The sequence below is a fragment of the Oncorhynchus nerka genome, linkage group LG27 (assembly GCF_034236695.1).
Source record: "Oncorhynchus nerka isolate Pitt River linkage group LG27, Oner_Uvic_2.0, whole genome shotgun sequence".
Lineage (NCBI taxonomy): Eukaryota > Metazoa > Chordata > Actinopteri > Salmoniformes > Salmonidae > Oncorhynchus > Oncorhynchus nerka.
Window position 1 is genome coordinate 108,060,998 of NC_088422.1, and position 17,043 is coordinate 108,078,040.

The 17,043-nt window shown below is 42.6% G+C and overlaps 1 pseudogene; it reads right to left on the bottom strand.

Moving 5' to 3' along the window:
* Positions 1-17,043, bottom strand: part of LOC135565178 (nuclear receptor ROR-alpha A-like) — a 119,613-nt pseudogene that overhangs the window by 3,521 nt on the left and 99,049 nt on the right.

A 17,043-nucleotide genomic window follows, 5' to 3' on the forward strand; every position in this document is an offset into this window, starting at 1 on the left:
CTGAGCCCTGCACTCTTCAATATTTACATCAACGAATTGGCCACTATTCTAGAAAAATCCTCAGCCCCTGGTGTTAGTCTCCACAATTCAGAGGTTAAATGCCTACTCTTCGCAGATGACCTATGCCTGCTGTCACCCACAGCACATGGCCTACAGCAGAGCCTGGACCTGCTAGAGCAGTACTGCCAGACCTGGGACCTGGCAGTAAACCCCAAAATACTAAAATAGTGATTTTAGAGAGAAAGAGAGAGAGACAGAGAAAGTGAGGTTATTGAGATTCAGGACCGCTTGGTCACATTATGACAGACAGACAGGACTTTCACATTTCCCTGAGACCAGGACACTGTCTGAGTGCGTTTCATCAGGAATGATGCTTATGTTATAGTGGTGATGGAACTGAAATCCTGCTGTGAAACCCAAGGCCTGTTCAGTTCAACACAAGATCAAGTAGAGTCTACCAAGAGCACTACCATTTAGACAATGCATGAACACAGTCCATACAAACAAAGATTCATTGTTTTTACAAATGTATTTTAACTTTATTAGATTCTTATTTTCAATGACGGCCTAGGAACAGTGGGTTAACTGCTTGTTCAGGGGCAGAACAACCGATTTGTACCTTGTCAGCTCGGGGATTCAAACTTGCAACCTTTCAGTTACTAGTCCAACGCTCTAACCTCTAGTCTACCTGCTGGTTACTGGTCCAACACTCTAACCACTAGGCTACCCTGCCGCCCCAGATCTAGACTTTACTAGCCTGGTCCCTGATCTATACTTTACTAGCCTGGTCACAGTGAGTTAGCGTAGGTCTAGATGTTACATCACAGTGCTGCTGGTTACTAGTCCAACTCTCTAACCACTAGGCTACCCTGCTGGTTACTGGCCCAACACTCTAACCACTAGTCTACCTGCTGGTTACTAGTCCAACGCTCTAACCACTAGGCTACCTGCTGGTTACTAGTCCAACGCTCTAACCACTAGGCTACCTGCTGGTTACTAGTCCAACGCTCTAACCACTAGGCTACCTGCTGGTTACTGGTCCAACGCAACCACTAGGCTACCTGCTGCTTACTAGTCCAACACTCTAACCACTAGGCTACCTGCTGGTTACTGGTCCAACCACTAGGCTACCTGCTGGTTACTAGGCTACCTGGCTGGTTACTAGTCCAACACTCTAACCACTAGGCTACCTGCTGGTTACTAGTCCAACGCTCTAACCACTAGACTACCTGCTGATTACTGTCCCAACACTCTAACCACTAGGCTACCTGCTGGTTACTAGTCCAACACTCTAACCACTAGGCTACCTGCTGGTTACTAGTCCAACGCTCTAACCACTAGACTACCTGCTGATTACTGTCCCAACACTCTAACCACTAGGCTACCTGCTGGTTACTAGTCCAACACTCTAACCACTAGGCTACCTGCTGGTTACTAGTCCAACGCTCTAACCACTAGGCTACCTGCTGGTTACTAGTCCAACACTCTAACCACTAGGCTACCTGCTGGTTATTGGCCCAACACTCTAACCACTAGGCTACCTGCTGGTTACTAGTCCAACGCTCTAACCACTAGACCACCTGCTGATTACTGTCCCAACACTCTAACCACTAGGCTACCTGCTGGTTACTAGTCCAACACTCTAACCACTAGGCTACCTGCTGGTTACTAGTCCAACACTCTAACCACTAGGCTACCTGCTGGTTACTAGTCCAATGCACTAACAACTAGTCTACCCTGTAAAGCAGAGTTGGGCTCAATTTCATTGTCATTTCAGAAAGGGAATGTCCAATTCTCTTCAATTAGGAAAATGTGGAATTGGAATTAGGTTTACTTTCTAAATTGACTGGAATTGAAAAGGAAATTGATCCCAATCCTGGTGTATAGCATATATTGTATGTACGTGTGGGTGTGTGTTTATTTTGCTCCTTTGCACCCCATTTTTATCTCTACTTTGCACATTCTTCCACTGCAAATCTACCATTCCAGTGTTTTACTTGCTATATTGTATTTACTTTGCCACCATGGCCTTTTTTGCCTTTACCTCCCTTATCTCACCTCATTTGCTCACATCGTATACACACTTGTTTATACTGTATTATTGACTGTATGTTTGTTTTACTCCATGTTAACTCTGTGTCGTTGTATCTGTCGAACTGCTTTGCTTTATCTTGGCCAGGTCACAATTGTAAATGAGAACTTGTTCTCAACTAGCCTACCCGGTTAAATAAAGGTGAAATAAAATAAATAAATAACAAAACAATACCTTAGTGAGAACCACGTCCTCTCTGCCGTTCTTCTGAAGGACATGTTGGAGAGCCAGCTGGATCTTCTGTTGTAGCTTCTCTACCTTCACCTTCTCCTGAAGCCACGTCCGATCTACACGCACCATTAGTTAAACGATGCAACGTTGTATAAATAATAACACCCAGAGATGCTCTCGGGCTGCCACATAATAACACCCAGAGATGCTCTCGGACTGCCACATAATAACACCCAGAGATGCTCTCGGACTGCCACATAATAACACCCAGAGATGCTCTCGGACTGCCACATAATAACACCCAGAGATGCTCTCGGGCTGCGGATGCTGCTGCCACAAGGGGGAATAGCTGTGTGTGTGTTATGTGATTGTAGAAGATATGTGCTCGCAACGTTGTGTAAATAATAACACCCAGAGATGCTCTCGGACTGCCACAAGGGGGAATAGCTGTGTGTGTGTGTGTTATGTGATTGTAGAAGATATGTGCTCTCAACGTTGTGTAAATAATAACACCCAGAGATGCTCTCGGACTGCCACAAGGGGGAATAGCTGTGTGTGTGTGTGTTATGTGATTGTAGAAGATATGTGCTCGCAACGTTGTATAAATAATAACACCCAGAGATGCTCTCGGACTGCCACAAGGGGGAATAGCTGTGTGTGTGTGTTATGTGATTGTAGAAGATATGTGCTCGCAACGTTGTATAAATAATAACACCCAGAGATGCTCTCGGACTGCCACAAGGGGAATAGCTGTGTGTGTGTGTTATGTGATTGTAGAAGATATGTGCTCGCAACGTTGTATAAATAATAACACCCAGAGATGCTCTACTGCCACATCAGGGGGAATAGCTGTGTGTGTGTGTTATGTGATTGTAGAAGATATGTGCTCCTCAGTTGTATAAATGGATGACACCCAGAAATGCTCTCGGACTGCCACAAGGGGGAATAGCTGTGTGTGTGTGTTATGTGATTGTAGAAGATATGTGCTCTCAACGTTGCGTCGTGAATCAGCATCGTGCAACCTGCAGACATCAGACACACAGAGAGAGAGGAGATGGATGACAGACATACTCTTCCCAAACTCAAAGAACAACACAGTCTGTCAGACACACAGAGAGAGACAGGAGTAGTTATGTGTCAAATATCACAACAACACAGGACACAGAGCAGGACATCAGGATCTGAACAGACGTCACCTGACATGCATTGCTTTGGAGTTCAGTCAGTCCAGTCCATATCCTAGTGGCCCAGCCATTCAGTCAGTCCAGTCAGACGTGGCTAAGCCATTGAAAGGGGATGAACGTGATTCGCTGGGTTGTATTTCTGTCCAGTCCATATCCTAGTGGCCCAGCCATTCAGTCAGTCCAGTCCATATCCTTTGAAAGGGGATTCAACGTGATTCGCCATATTGTATTCTGAGTCAGTCACCTAATGCTTTGAAAGGGGATGAACGTGATTCAGTGGGTTGTATTCTGACTCACCTAATGCTTTGAAAGGGGATGAGTCGTGATTCGCTAGTGGCCCAGTATTCTGATCAGTACCTAATGCTTTGAAAGGGGATGAGCGTGATTCGCTGGGTTGTATTCTGACTCACCTAATGCTTTGAAAGGGGATGAACGTGATTCGCTGGGTTGTATTCTGACTCACCTAATGCTTTGAAAGGGGATGAACGTGATTCAGCTGGTTGTATTCTGACTACCTAATGCTTTGAAAGGGGATGAACGTGATTCGCTGGGTTGTATTCTGACTCACCTAATGCTTTGAAAGGGGATGAACGTGATTCGCTGGGTTGTATTCTGACTCACCTAATGCTTTGAAAGGGGATGAGCCATTCGCTGGGTTGTATTCTGACTCACCTAACGCTTTGAAAGGGGATGAACGTGATTCGCTGGGTTGTATTCTGACTCACCTAACGCTTTGAAAGGGGATGAAGTGATTCGCTGGGTTGTATTCTGATGTACCTAATGCTTTGAAAGGGGATGAACGTGATTCGCTGGGTTGTATTCTGATGTACCTAATGCTTTGAAAGGGGATGAACCATTCGCTGGGTTGTATTCTGACTACCTAATGCTTTGAAAGGGGATGAACGTGATTCGCTGGGTTGTATTCTGACTCACCTAATGCTTTGAAAGGGGATGAACGTGATTCGCTGGGTTGTATTCTGACGTGGCCCAACGCTTTGAAAGGGGATGAACGTGATTCGCTGGGTTGTATTCTGACGTACCTAATGCTTTGAAAGGGGATGAACGTGATTCGCTGGGTTGTATTCTGACTCACCTAACGCTTTGAAAGGGGATGAACGTGATTCGCTGGGTTGTATTCTGACTCACCTAACGCTTTGAAAGGGGATGAACGTGATTCGCTGGGTTGTATTCTGACTCACCTAATGCTTTGAAAGGGGATGAACGTGATTCGCTGGGTTGTATTCTGACTCACCTAACGCTTTGAAAGGGGATGAACGTGATTCGCTGGGTTGTATTCTGACTCACCTAACGCTTTGAAAGGGGATGAACGTGATTCGCTGGGTTGTATTCTGACTCACCTAATGCTTTGAAAGGGGCCCAACGTGATTCGCTGGGTTGTATTCTGACGGCACCTAACGCTTTGAAAGGGGATGAACGTGATTCGCTGGGTTGTATTCTGACACCAATGCTTTGAAAGGGGATGAACGTGATTCGCTGGGTTGTATTCTGACGTACCTAACGCTTTGAAAGGGGATGAACGTGATTCGCTGGGTTGTATTCTGACTCACCTAACGCTTTGAAAGGGGATGAACGTGATTCGCTGGGTTGTATTCTGACTCACCTAATGCTTTGAAAGGGGATGAACATGATTCGCTGGCCCAGTATTCTGACTCACCTAATGCTTTGAAAGGGATGAACGTGATTCGCTGGGTTGTATTCTGATGTACCTAATGCTTTGAAAGGGGATGAACGTGATTCGCTGGGTTGTATTCTGATGTACCTAATGCTTTGAAAGGGGATGAACGTGATTCGCTGGGTTGTATTCTGACTCACCTAATGCTTTGAAAGGGGATGAACGTGATTTGCTGGGTTGTATTCTGACTCACCTAATGCTTTGAAAGGGGATGAACGTGATTCGCTGGGTTGTATTCTGACGTACCTAACGCTTTGAAAGGGGATGAACGTGATTCGCTGGGTTGTATTCTGACGTGGCCTAATGCTTTGAAAGGGGATGAACGTGATTCGCTGTGGTTGTATTCTGACTCACCTAACGCTTTGAAAGGGGATGAACGTGATTCGCTGGGTTGTATTCTGACTCACCTAACGCTTTGAAAGGGGATGAACGTGATTCGCTGGGTTGTATTCTGACTCACCTAACGCTTTGAAAGGGGATGAACGTGATTCAGCTGGGTTGTATTCTGACTCACCTAATGCTTTGAAAGGGATGAACGTGATTCGCTGGGTTGTATTCTGACTCACCTAACGCTTTGAAAGGGGATGAACGTGATTCGCTGGGTTGTATTCTGACTCACCTAATGCTTTGAAAGGGGATGAACGTGATTCGCTGGGTTGTATTCTGACTCACCTAACGCTTTGAAAGGGGATGAACGTGATTCGCTGGGTTGTATTCTGACTCACCTAACGCTTTGAAAGGGGATGAACGTGATTCGCTGGGTTGTATTCTGACTCACCTAATGCTTTGAAAGGGGATGAACGTGATTCGCTGGGTTGTATTCTGACTCACCTAATGCTTTGAAAGGGGATGAACGTGATTCGCTGGGTTGTATTCTGATGTACCTAATGCTTTGAAAGGGGATGAACGTGATTCGCTGGGTTGTATTCTGACAGTCACCTAATGCTTTGAAAGGGGATGAACGTGATTCAGCTGGGTTGTATTCTGACTCACCTAATGCTTTGAAAGGGGATGAACGTGATTTGCTGGGTTGTATTCTGACTCACCTAATGCTTTGAAAGGGGATGAACGTGATTCGCTGGGTTGTATTCTGACGTACCTAACGCTTTGAAAGGGGATGAACGTGATTCGCTGGGTTGTATTCTGACTCACCTAATGCTTTGAAAGGGGATGAACGTGATTCGCTGGGTTGTATTCTGACTCACCTAATGCTTTGAAAGGGGATGAACGTGATTCGCTGGGTTGTATTCTGACTCACCTAACGCTTTGAAAGGGGATGAACGTGATTCGCTGGGTTGTATTCTGACTCACCTAATGCTTTGAAAGGGGATGAACGTGATTCGCTGGGTTGTATTCTGACGTACCTAACGCTTTGAAAGGGGATGAACGTGATTCGCTGGGTTGTATTCTGATTCTGACGTACCTAATGCTTTGAAAGGGGATGAACGTGATTCGCTGGGTTGTATTCTGACTCACCTAACGCTTTGAAAGGGGATGAACGTGATTCGCTGGGTTGTATTCTGACTCACCTAATGCTTTGAAAGGGGATGAACGTGATTCGCTGGGTTGTATTCTGACTCACCTAATGCTTTGAAAGGGGATGAACGTGATTCGCTGGGTTGTATTCTGACTCACCTAACGCTTTGAAAGGGGATGAACGTGATTCGCTGGGTTGTATTCTGACTCACCTAATGCTTTGAAAGGGGATGAACGTGATTCGCTGGGTTGTATTCTGATGTACCTAATGCTTTGAAAGGGGATGAACGTGATTCGCTGGGTTGTATTCTGACTCACCTAATGCTTTGAAAGGGGATGAACGTGATTTGCTGGGTTGTATTCTGACTCACCTAATGCTTTGAAAGGGGATGAACGTGATTCGCTGGGTTGTATTCTGACGTACCTAACGCTTTGAAAGGGGATGAACGTGATTCGCTGGGTTGTATTCTGACGTACCTAATGCTTTGAAAGGGGATGAACGTGATTCGCTGGGTTGTATTCTGACTCACCTAACGCTTTGAAAGGGGATGAACGTGATTCGCTGGGTTGTATTCTGACTCACCTAATGCTTTGAAAGGGGATGAACGTGATTCGCTGGGTTGTATTCTGACGTACCTAACGCTTTGAAAGGGGATGAACGTGATTCGCTGGGTTGTATTCTGATGTACCTAATGCTTTGAAAGGGGATGAACGTGATTCGCTGGGTTGTATTCTGACTCACCTAACGCTTTGAAAGGGGATGAACGTGATTCGCTGGGTTGTATTCTGACTCACCTAACGCTTTGAAAGGGGATGAACGTGATTCGCTGGGTTGTATTCTGACTCACCTAATGCTTTGAAAGGGGATGAACGTGATTCGCTGGGTTGTATTCTGACTCACCTAATGCTTTGAAAGGGGATGAACGTGATTCGCTGGGTTGTATTCTGACTCACCTAATGCTTTGAAAGGGGATGAACGTGATTCGCTGGGTTGTATTCTGATGTACCTAATGCTTTGAAAGGGGATGAACGTGATTCGCTGGGTTGTATTCTGACTCACCTAATGCTTTGAAAGGGGATGAACGTGATTCGCTGGGTTGTATTCTGACTCACCTAACGCTTTGAAAGGGGATGAACGTGATTCGCTGGGTTGTATTCTGATGTACCTAATGCTTTGAAAGGGGATGAACGTGATTCGCTGGGTTGTATTCTGACGTACCTAATGCTTTGAAAGGGGATGAACGTGATTCGCTGGGTTGTATTCTGACTCACCTAATGCTTTGAAAGGGGATGAACGTGATTCGCTGGGTTGTATTCTGACTCACCTAACGCTTTGAAAGGGGATGAACGTGATTCGCTGGGTTGTATTCTGACGTCACCTAATGCTTTGAAAGGGGATGACAGCGTGATTCAGGTCAGCTGGGTTGTATTCTGAGAGTCACTCAACAACAACACAACCATCACTACAGACACGCTTTGAAAGGGGATGAGACGTGATTCAACTGGAGTTGTATTCTGACAACACCTAACCATTGAAAGGGGATGAACAACCATCACTGGGTTGTATTCTGACAACACCTAATGCACTGAAAGAGAGATGACAACAACACAACCATCACTACAGGTCAGTATTCTGACTCACCTCAACGCATTGAAAGGGGATGACAACAACACAACCATCACTACAGATTCACTACAGGTCAGAGTATTCTGACAACACACAAATGCTTTGACAGGGAGATGAACAACAACACAACCATCACTACAGGTTGTACAACAACACACAAATCACTGAAAGGTCAGATGAACGTGATTCACTGGGTTGTACTCTGACTCAACCTAATGCATTGAACCATCACTACAGAGAGACAACAACAACACAACCATCACTACAGGTCAGAGAGACAACAACAACACAACCATCACTACAGAGAGACACAACACCTCAACAGACCATCACTACAGGAGAGAGACAACAACAACACAACCATCACTACAGGTCAGAGAGACAACAACACAACCATCACTACAGAGAGACAACAACACAACCATCACTACAGGTCAGAGAGACAACAACACAACCATCACTACAGAGAGACAACAACAACACAACCATCACTACAGAGAGACAACAACAACACAACCATCACTACAGGTCAGAGAGACAACAACAACACAACCATCACTACAGGTCAGAGAGACAACAACACAACCATCACTACAGGTCAGAGAGACAACAACAACACAACCATCACTACAGGTCAGAGAGACAACAACAACACAACCATCACTACAGGTCAGAGAGACAACAACAACACAACCATCACTACAGGTCAGAGAGACAACAACAACACAACCATCACTACAGAGAGACAACAACAACACAACCATCACTACAGGTCAGAGAGACAACAACACAACCATCACTACAGGTCAGAGAGACAACAACACAACCATCACTACAGACAACAACACAACCATCACTACAGGTCAGAGAGACAACAACAACACAACCATCACTACAGGTCAGAGAGACAACAACACAACCATCACTACAGAGAGACAACAACAACACAACCATCACTACAGGTCAGAGAGACAACAACAACACAACCATCACTACAGGTCAGAGAGACAACAACAACACAACCATCACTACAGGTCAGAGAGACAACAACACAAACCATCACTACAGAGAGACAACAACAACACACCATCACTACAGAGAGACAACAACACACACCATCACTACAGGTCAGAGAGACAACAACAACACACCATCACTACAGGTCAGAGACAACAACAACCATCACTACAGAGAGACAACAACAACACAACCATCACTACAGGTCAGAGAGACAACAACAACACAACCATCACTACAGAGAGACACAACAACACAACCATCACTACAGGTCAGAGACAACCACAACACAACCATCACTACAGAGAGACAACAACAACACAACCATCACTACAGGTCAGAGAGACAACAACAACACAACCATCACTACAGAGAGACAACAACAACACAACCATCACTACAGGTCAGAGAGACAACAACACAACCATCACTACAGGTCAGAGAGACAACAACAACATCACTACAGGTCAGGGCACAACCATCACTACAGAGAGACAACAACAACACAACCATCACTGACAACAACACACACCATCACTACAGGTCAGAGAGACAACAACAACACAACCATTACATAAGTCACTACAGTAGATAGATTGGGGGAACAACACAATATCACTACAGGTCAGAGAGGACAACAGATTGGGGGTTTCTTATATAAGTAGACAGTAGATAGATTGGGGGATGCCTATATAAGTAGACAGGACATAGATTGGGGGTTGCCTATATAAGTAGACAGTAGATAGATTGGGGGTTTCTTATATCAATAGACAGGACATAGATTGGGGGTTTCTTATATCAATAGACATGACATAGATTGGGGGTTTCTTATATCAGTAGACAGTAGATAGATTGGGGGTTTCTTATATAAGTAGACAGGACATAGATTGGGGGTTTCTTATATAAGTAGACAGGACATAGATTGGGGGTTTCTTATATAAGTAGACAGGACATAGATTGGGGGTTTCTTATATAAGTAGACAGAACATAGATTGGGGGTTTCTTATATAAGTAGACAGTACATAGATTGGGGGTTTCTTATATAAGTAGACAGTAGATAGATTGGGGGTTTCTTATATAAGTAGACAGTAGATAGATTGGGGGTTGATCATTGTGATGTCATTACGAGACGTTCCATCATCTTGTCTACCTGCTTTGAGCAACACTATCTGGTCGTTCTGACAGAGCTCCATGAAGCCGTCGATGCGTTTGGCGAACTCCACCACGTACTGGATGGCCTCCGTTATCTTGATGGCACACAGCTGCCACATCACCTCCTCCGGCTGTCATAAACAACAGCAACAACAATGATAAAAGAGGCATAATTGTTGATGAGAGAGAGAGAGAGAGAGAGAGAGAGAGAGAGAGACAGACAGACAGACAGACAGACAGACAGACAGACAGACAGACAGACAGACAGACAGACAGACAGACAGACAGACAGACAGACAGACAGAGACAGAGAGAGAGAGAGAGACAAAGAGAGACAGAGAGAGAGAGAGACAGAGAGAGAGAGAGAGAGACAGAGAGAGAGAGAGAGAGAGAGAGAGAGAGAGAGAGAGAGAGAGAGAGAGACAGACAGAGAGAGAGACAGAGAGAGAGAGACAAAGAGAGACAAAGAGAGAGAGACAAAGAGAGAGAGACAAAGAGAGAGAGAGAGAGAGAGAGAGAAAGGAGAAGGAAGAGGGGGGTGACAAAGGACTATGAGGGGAGGAGAACAAAAGTAGTGTCCTAGGTAGTGTGTAGTGTACTAGGTAGTGTACTAGGTAGTGTGCATTGTTACCTTCGTCTGGTAGGTCTCTATCTCCTCCTGGAGGAAGGCCTGCCAGGTCATGCTCTGTAGCTCCTCCCTCAGGTACTGACACGTCTCCTGGTGGGACTTGGAGATGTTCTGGCCTAGGTGTTCTACAGGAGAGAGCAGCAGGACAACGTCAAGAGCTGGACCACGATTGGACAAGGACAACATCAAGAACTGGAACACGACTGGTCAAGGACAACATCAAGAACTGGAACACGACTGGTCAAGGACAACATCAAGAGCTGGAACACGATTGGACAAGGACAACATCAAGAGCTGGAACACGATTGGTCAAGGACAACATCAAGAGCTGGACCACAATTGGTCCAGGACAACCACAATTGGTCCAGGACAACATCAAGAGCTGGACCACGATTGGACAAGGACAACATCAAGAGCTGGACCACGATTGGTCAAGGACAACATCAGGAGCTGGAACACGATTGGTCAAGGACAACATCAAGAGCTGCAACACGATTGGTCAAGGACAACATCAAGAGCTGCAACACGATTGGTCAAGGACAACATCAAGAGCTAGATGGACAACAGTGGAATCCTTTTCACATTATGGTGCCGACCCGAACTATACTGTTTATTTTTAATGGATGGTCTGTTTCTTGTTGTTTTTTGTTTACATGGTTCTTTCCAGCACATTTGGGTTTGGCTCTTCTCGGCTCTGCCCAGTAGGGGGAAAAGGGTAGAATATGGGTCAGCGTTTAGGCAGAGCTCACATGTGTAACAACACAGCAACATTGATTCCATAATGGGAAATTCTTCCAACCCTACTGTTCTGCTAGTCTATACTGTTAGAGGTGGTTGATCATCTCTAACCATGACCCAGACAGGGTTCTGCTATTCTATACTGTTAGAGGTGGTTGATCATCTCTAACCATGACCCAGACAGGGTTTTACTATTCTATACTGTTAGAGGTGGTTGATCATCTCTAACCATGACCCAGACAGGGTTTTACTATTCTATACTGTTAGAGGTGGTTGATCATCTCTAACCATGACCCAGACAGGGTTTTACTATTCTATACTGTTAGAGGTGGTTGATCATCTCTAACCATGACCCAGACAGGGTTTTACTATTCTATACTGTTAGAGGTGGTTGATCATCTCTAACCATGACCCAGACAGGGTTTTACTATTCTATACTGTTAGACAGGTGGTTGATCATTCTAACCATGACCCAGACAGGGTTTTACTATTCTATACTGTTAGAGGTGGTTGATCATCTCTAACCATGACCCAGACAGGGTTTTACTATTCTATACTGACCCAGACAGTGGTTGATCATCTCTAACCATGACCCAGACAGGGTTTTACTATTCTATACTGTTAGAGGTGGTTGATCATCTCTAACCATGACCCAGACAGGGTTTTACTATTCTATACTGTTAGAGGTGGTTGATCATCTCTAACCATGACCCAGACAGGGTTTTACTATTCTATACTGACCCAGACAGTATTTTATATTCTAACCATGACCCAAACTTATTTTATATTCTGTTATTGAGGTGGACAGTATTTTACTATTCTGGTATTGACCCAGACAGTATTTTACTATTCTGGTATTGACCCAGACAGTATGATCATTCTGTCCATGACCCAGACAGGGTTTTACTATTCTATACTGTTAGACAGTGGTTGATCATCTCTGGTATGACCCAGACAGTATTTTACTATTCTATATTGTTAGACAGTGGTTTTCTATATTCTGTTGATGACCCAGACAGTATTTTACTATTCTGGTCACAGTATACTGTTAGAGGTGGTTGATCATCTCTAACCATGACCCAGACAGTATTTTACTATTCTATACTGTTAGTGGAGGTTGATCATCTCTAACCATGACCCAGACAGTATTTTACTATTCTGGTATTGACCCAGACAGTATTTTACTATTCTGGTATGACCCAGACAGTATTTTACTATTCTGGCATTGACCCAGACAGTATTTGACTATTCTGGTATTGACCCAGACAGTATTTGACTATTCTGGTATTGACCCAGAGGTATTTGACTATTCTGGTATGACCCAGACAGTATTTTACTATTCTGGTATACTGTATTTTACTATTCTGGTATGACCATCTATTTTACTATACTGGTATTGACCCAGACAGTATTTTACTATTCTGGTATTGACCCAGACAGTATTTTACTATTCTGGTGGTTGACCCAGACAGTATTTTACTATTCTGGTATTGACCCAGACAGTATTTTACTATTCTGGTATTGACCCAGACAGTATTTTACTATTCTGGTATTGACCCAGACAGTATTTTACTATTCTGGTATGACCCAGACAGTATTTTACTATTCTGGTATTGACCCATACAGTATTTTACTATTCTGGTATGACCCAGACAGTATTTTACTATTCTGGTATGACCCAGACAGTATTTTACTATTCTGGTATTGACCCAGACAGTATTTTACTACTCTGGTATGACCCAGACAGTATTTTACTATTCTGGTATGACCCAGACAGTATTTTACTATTCTGGTATTGACCCAGACAGTATTTTACTATTCTGGTATGACCCAGACAGTATTTTACTATTCTGGTATGACCCAGACAGTATTTTACTATTCTGGTATTGACCCAGACAGTATTTTACTATTCTGTCATGACCCAGACAGTATTTTACTATTCTGGTATGACCCAAACTGTATTTTACTATTCTGGTATTGACCCAGACAGTATTTTACTATTCTGGTATTGACCCAGACCGTATTCTACTATTCTGGTATGACCCAAACTGTATTTTACTATTCTGGTATTGACCCAGACATTATTTTACTATTCTGGTATTGACCCAGACAGTATTTTACTATTCTGGTATGACCCAGACTGTATTTTACTATTCTGGTATGACCCAGACAGTATTTTACTATTCTGGTATTGACCCAGACAGTATTTTACTATTCTGGTATTGACCCAGACAGTATTTTACTATTCTGGTATTGACCCAGACAGTATTTTACTATTCTGGTATTGACCCAGACAGTATTTTACTATTCTGGTATTGACCCAGACAGTATTTTACTATTCTGGTATTGACCCAGACATTATTTTACTATTCTGGTATTGACCCAGACAGTATTTTACTATTCTGGTATGACCCAGACAGTATTTTACTATTCTGGTATTGACCCAGACAGTATTTTACTATTCTGGTATTGACCCAGACAGTATTTTACTATTCTGGTATTGACCCAGACAGTATTTTACTATTCTGGTATTGACCCAGACAGTATTTTACTATTCTGGTATTGACCCAGACAGTATTTTACTATTCTGGTATTGACCCAGACAGTATTTTACTATTCTGTCATGACCCAGACAGTATTTTACTATTCTGGTATTGACCCAGACAGTATTTTACTATTCTGGTATTGACCCAGACAGTATTTTACTATTCTGGTATTGACCCAGACAGTATTTTACTATTCTGGTATTGACCCAGACAGTATTTTACTATTCTGGTATTGACCCAGACAGTATTTTACTATTCTGGTATTGACCCAGACAGTATTTGACTATTCTGGTATTGACCCAGACAGTATTTTATTATTCTGTCATGACCCAGACAGTATTTTACTATTCTGGTATTGACCCAGACAGTATTTTACTATTCTGGTATTGACCCAGACAGTATTTTACTATTCTGGTATTGACCCAGACAGTATTTTACTATTCTGGTATTGACCCACACAGTATTTTACTACTCTGGTATGACCCAGACAGTATTTTACTATTCTGGTATTGACCCAGCCAGTATTTTTTACTATTCTGTCATGACCCAGACAGTAATTTACTATTCTGGTATGACCCAGACAGTATTTTACTATTCTGGTATTGACCCAGACAGTATTTTATTATTCTGGTATTGACCCAGGCAGTATTTTACTATTCTGGTATTGACCCAGACAGTATTTTACTATACTGGTATTGACCCAGACAGTATTTTACTATTCTGGTATTGACCCAGACAGTATTTTACTATTCTGGCATTGACCCAGACAGTATTTTACTATTCTGGTATTGACCCAGACAGTATTATACTATTCTGGTATTGACCCAGACAGTATTTTACTATTCTGGTATTGACCCAGACAGTATTTTACTATTCTGGTATGACCCAGACAGTATTTTACTATTCTGGTATTGACCCAGACAGTATTTTACTATTCTGGTATTGACCCAGACAGTATTTTACTATTCTGGTATGACCCAGACAGTATTTTACTATTCTGGTATTGACCCAGACAGTATTTTACTATTCTGGTATGACCCAGACAGTAATTTACTATTCTGGTATGACCCAGACAGTATTTTACTATTCTGGTATTGACCCAGACAGTATTTTACTATTCTGGTATGACCCAGACAGTATTTTACTATTCTGGTATGACCCAGACAGTATTTTACTATTCTGGTATTGACCCAGACAGTATTTTACTATTCTGTATTGACCCAGACAGTATTTTACTATTCTGGTATTGACCCAAACTGTATTTTACTATTCTGGTATTGACCCAGACATTATTTTACTATTCTGGTATTGACCCAGACAGTATTTTACTATTCTGGTATGACCCAGACAGTATTTTACTATTCTGGTATTGACCCAGACAGTATTTTACTATTCTGGTATTGACCCAGACAGTATTTTACTATTCTGGTATTGACCCAGACAGTATTTTACTATTTTGGTATTGACCCAGACAGTATTTTACTATTCTGGTATTGACCCAGACAGTATTTTACTATTCTGGTATTGACCCAGACAGTATTTTACTATTCTGGTATTGACCCAGACAGTATTTTACTATTCTGGTATTGACCCAGATAGTATTTTATTATTCTGTCATTGACCCAGACAGTATTTTACTATTCTGGTATTGACCCAGACAGTATTTTACTATTCTGGTATTGACCCAGACAGTATTTTACTATTCTGGTATTGACCCAGACAGTATTTTACTATTCTGGTATTGACCCAGACAGTATTTTACTATTCTGGTATGACCCAGACAGTATTTTACTATTCTGGTATTGACCCAGACAGTATTTTTACTATTCTGTCATGACCCAGACAGTATTTTACTATTCTGGTATTGACTCAGACAGTATTTTACTATTCTGGTATGACCCAGACAGTATTTTACTATTCTGGTATTGACCCAGACAGTATTTTACTATTCTGGTATTGACCCAGACAGTATTTTACTATTCTGGTATTGACCCAGAAAGTATTTGACTATTCTGGTATTGACCCAGACAGTATTTGACTATTCTGGCATTGACCCAGACAGTATTTTATTATTCTGGTATTGACCCAGACAGTATTTTACTATTCTGGTATTGACCCAGACAGTATTTTACTATTCTGGTATTGACCCAGACAGTATTTTACTATTCTGGTATTGACCCAGACAGTATTTTACTATTCTGGTATTGACCCAGACAGTATTTTACTATTCTGGTATTGACCCAGACAGTATTTTACTATTCTGGTATTGACCCAGACAGTATTTTTACTATTCTGGTATTGACCCAGACAGTATTTTACTATTCTGGTATTGACCCAGACAGTATTTTACTATTCTGGTATTGACCCAGACAGTATTTTATATTCTGGTATTGACCCAGACAGTATTTTTTACTATTCTGGTATTGACCCAGACAGTATTTTACTATACTGGTATTGACCCAGACAGTATTTTACTATTCTGGTATTGACCCAGACAGTATTTTACTATTCTGGCATTGACCCAGACAGTATTTTACTATTCTGGTATTGACCCAGACAGTATTATACTATTCTGGTATTGACCCAGACAGTATTTTACTATTCTGGTATTGACCCAGACAGTATTTTACTATTCTGGTATGACCCAGACAGTATTTTACTATTCTGGTATTGACCCAGACAGTATTTTACTATTCTGGTATGACCCAGACAGTATTTT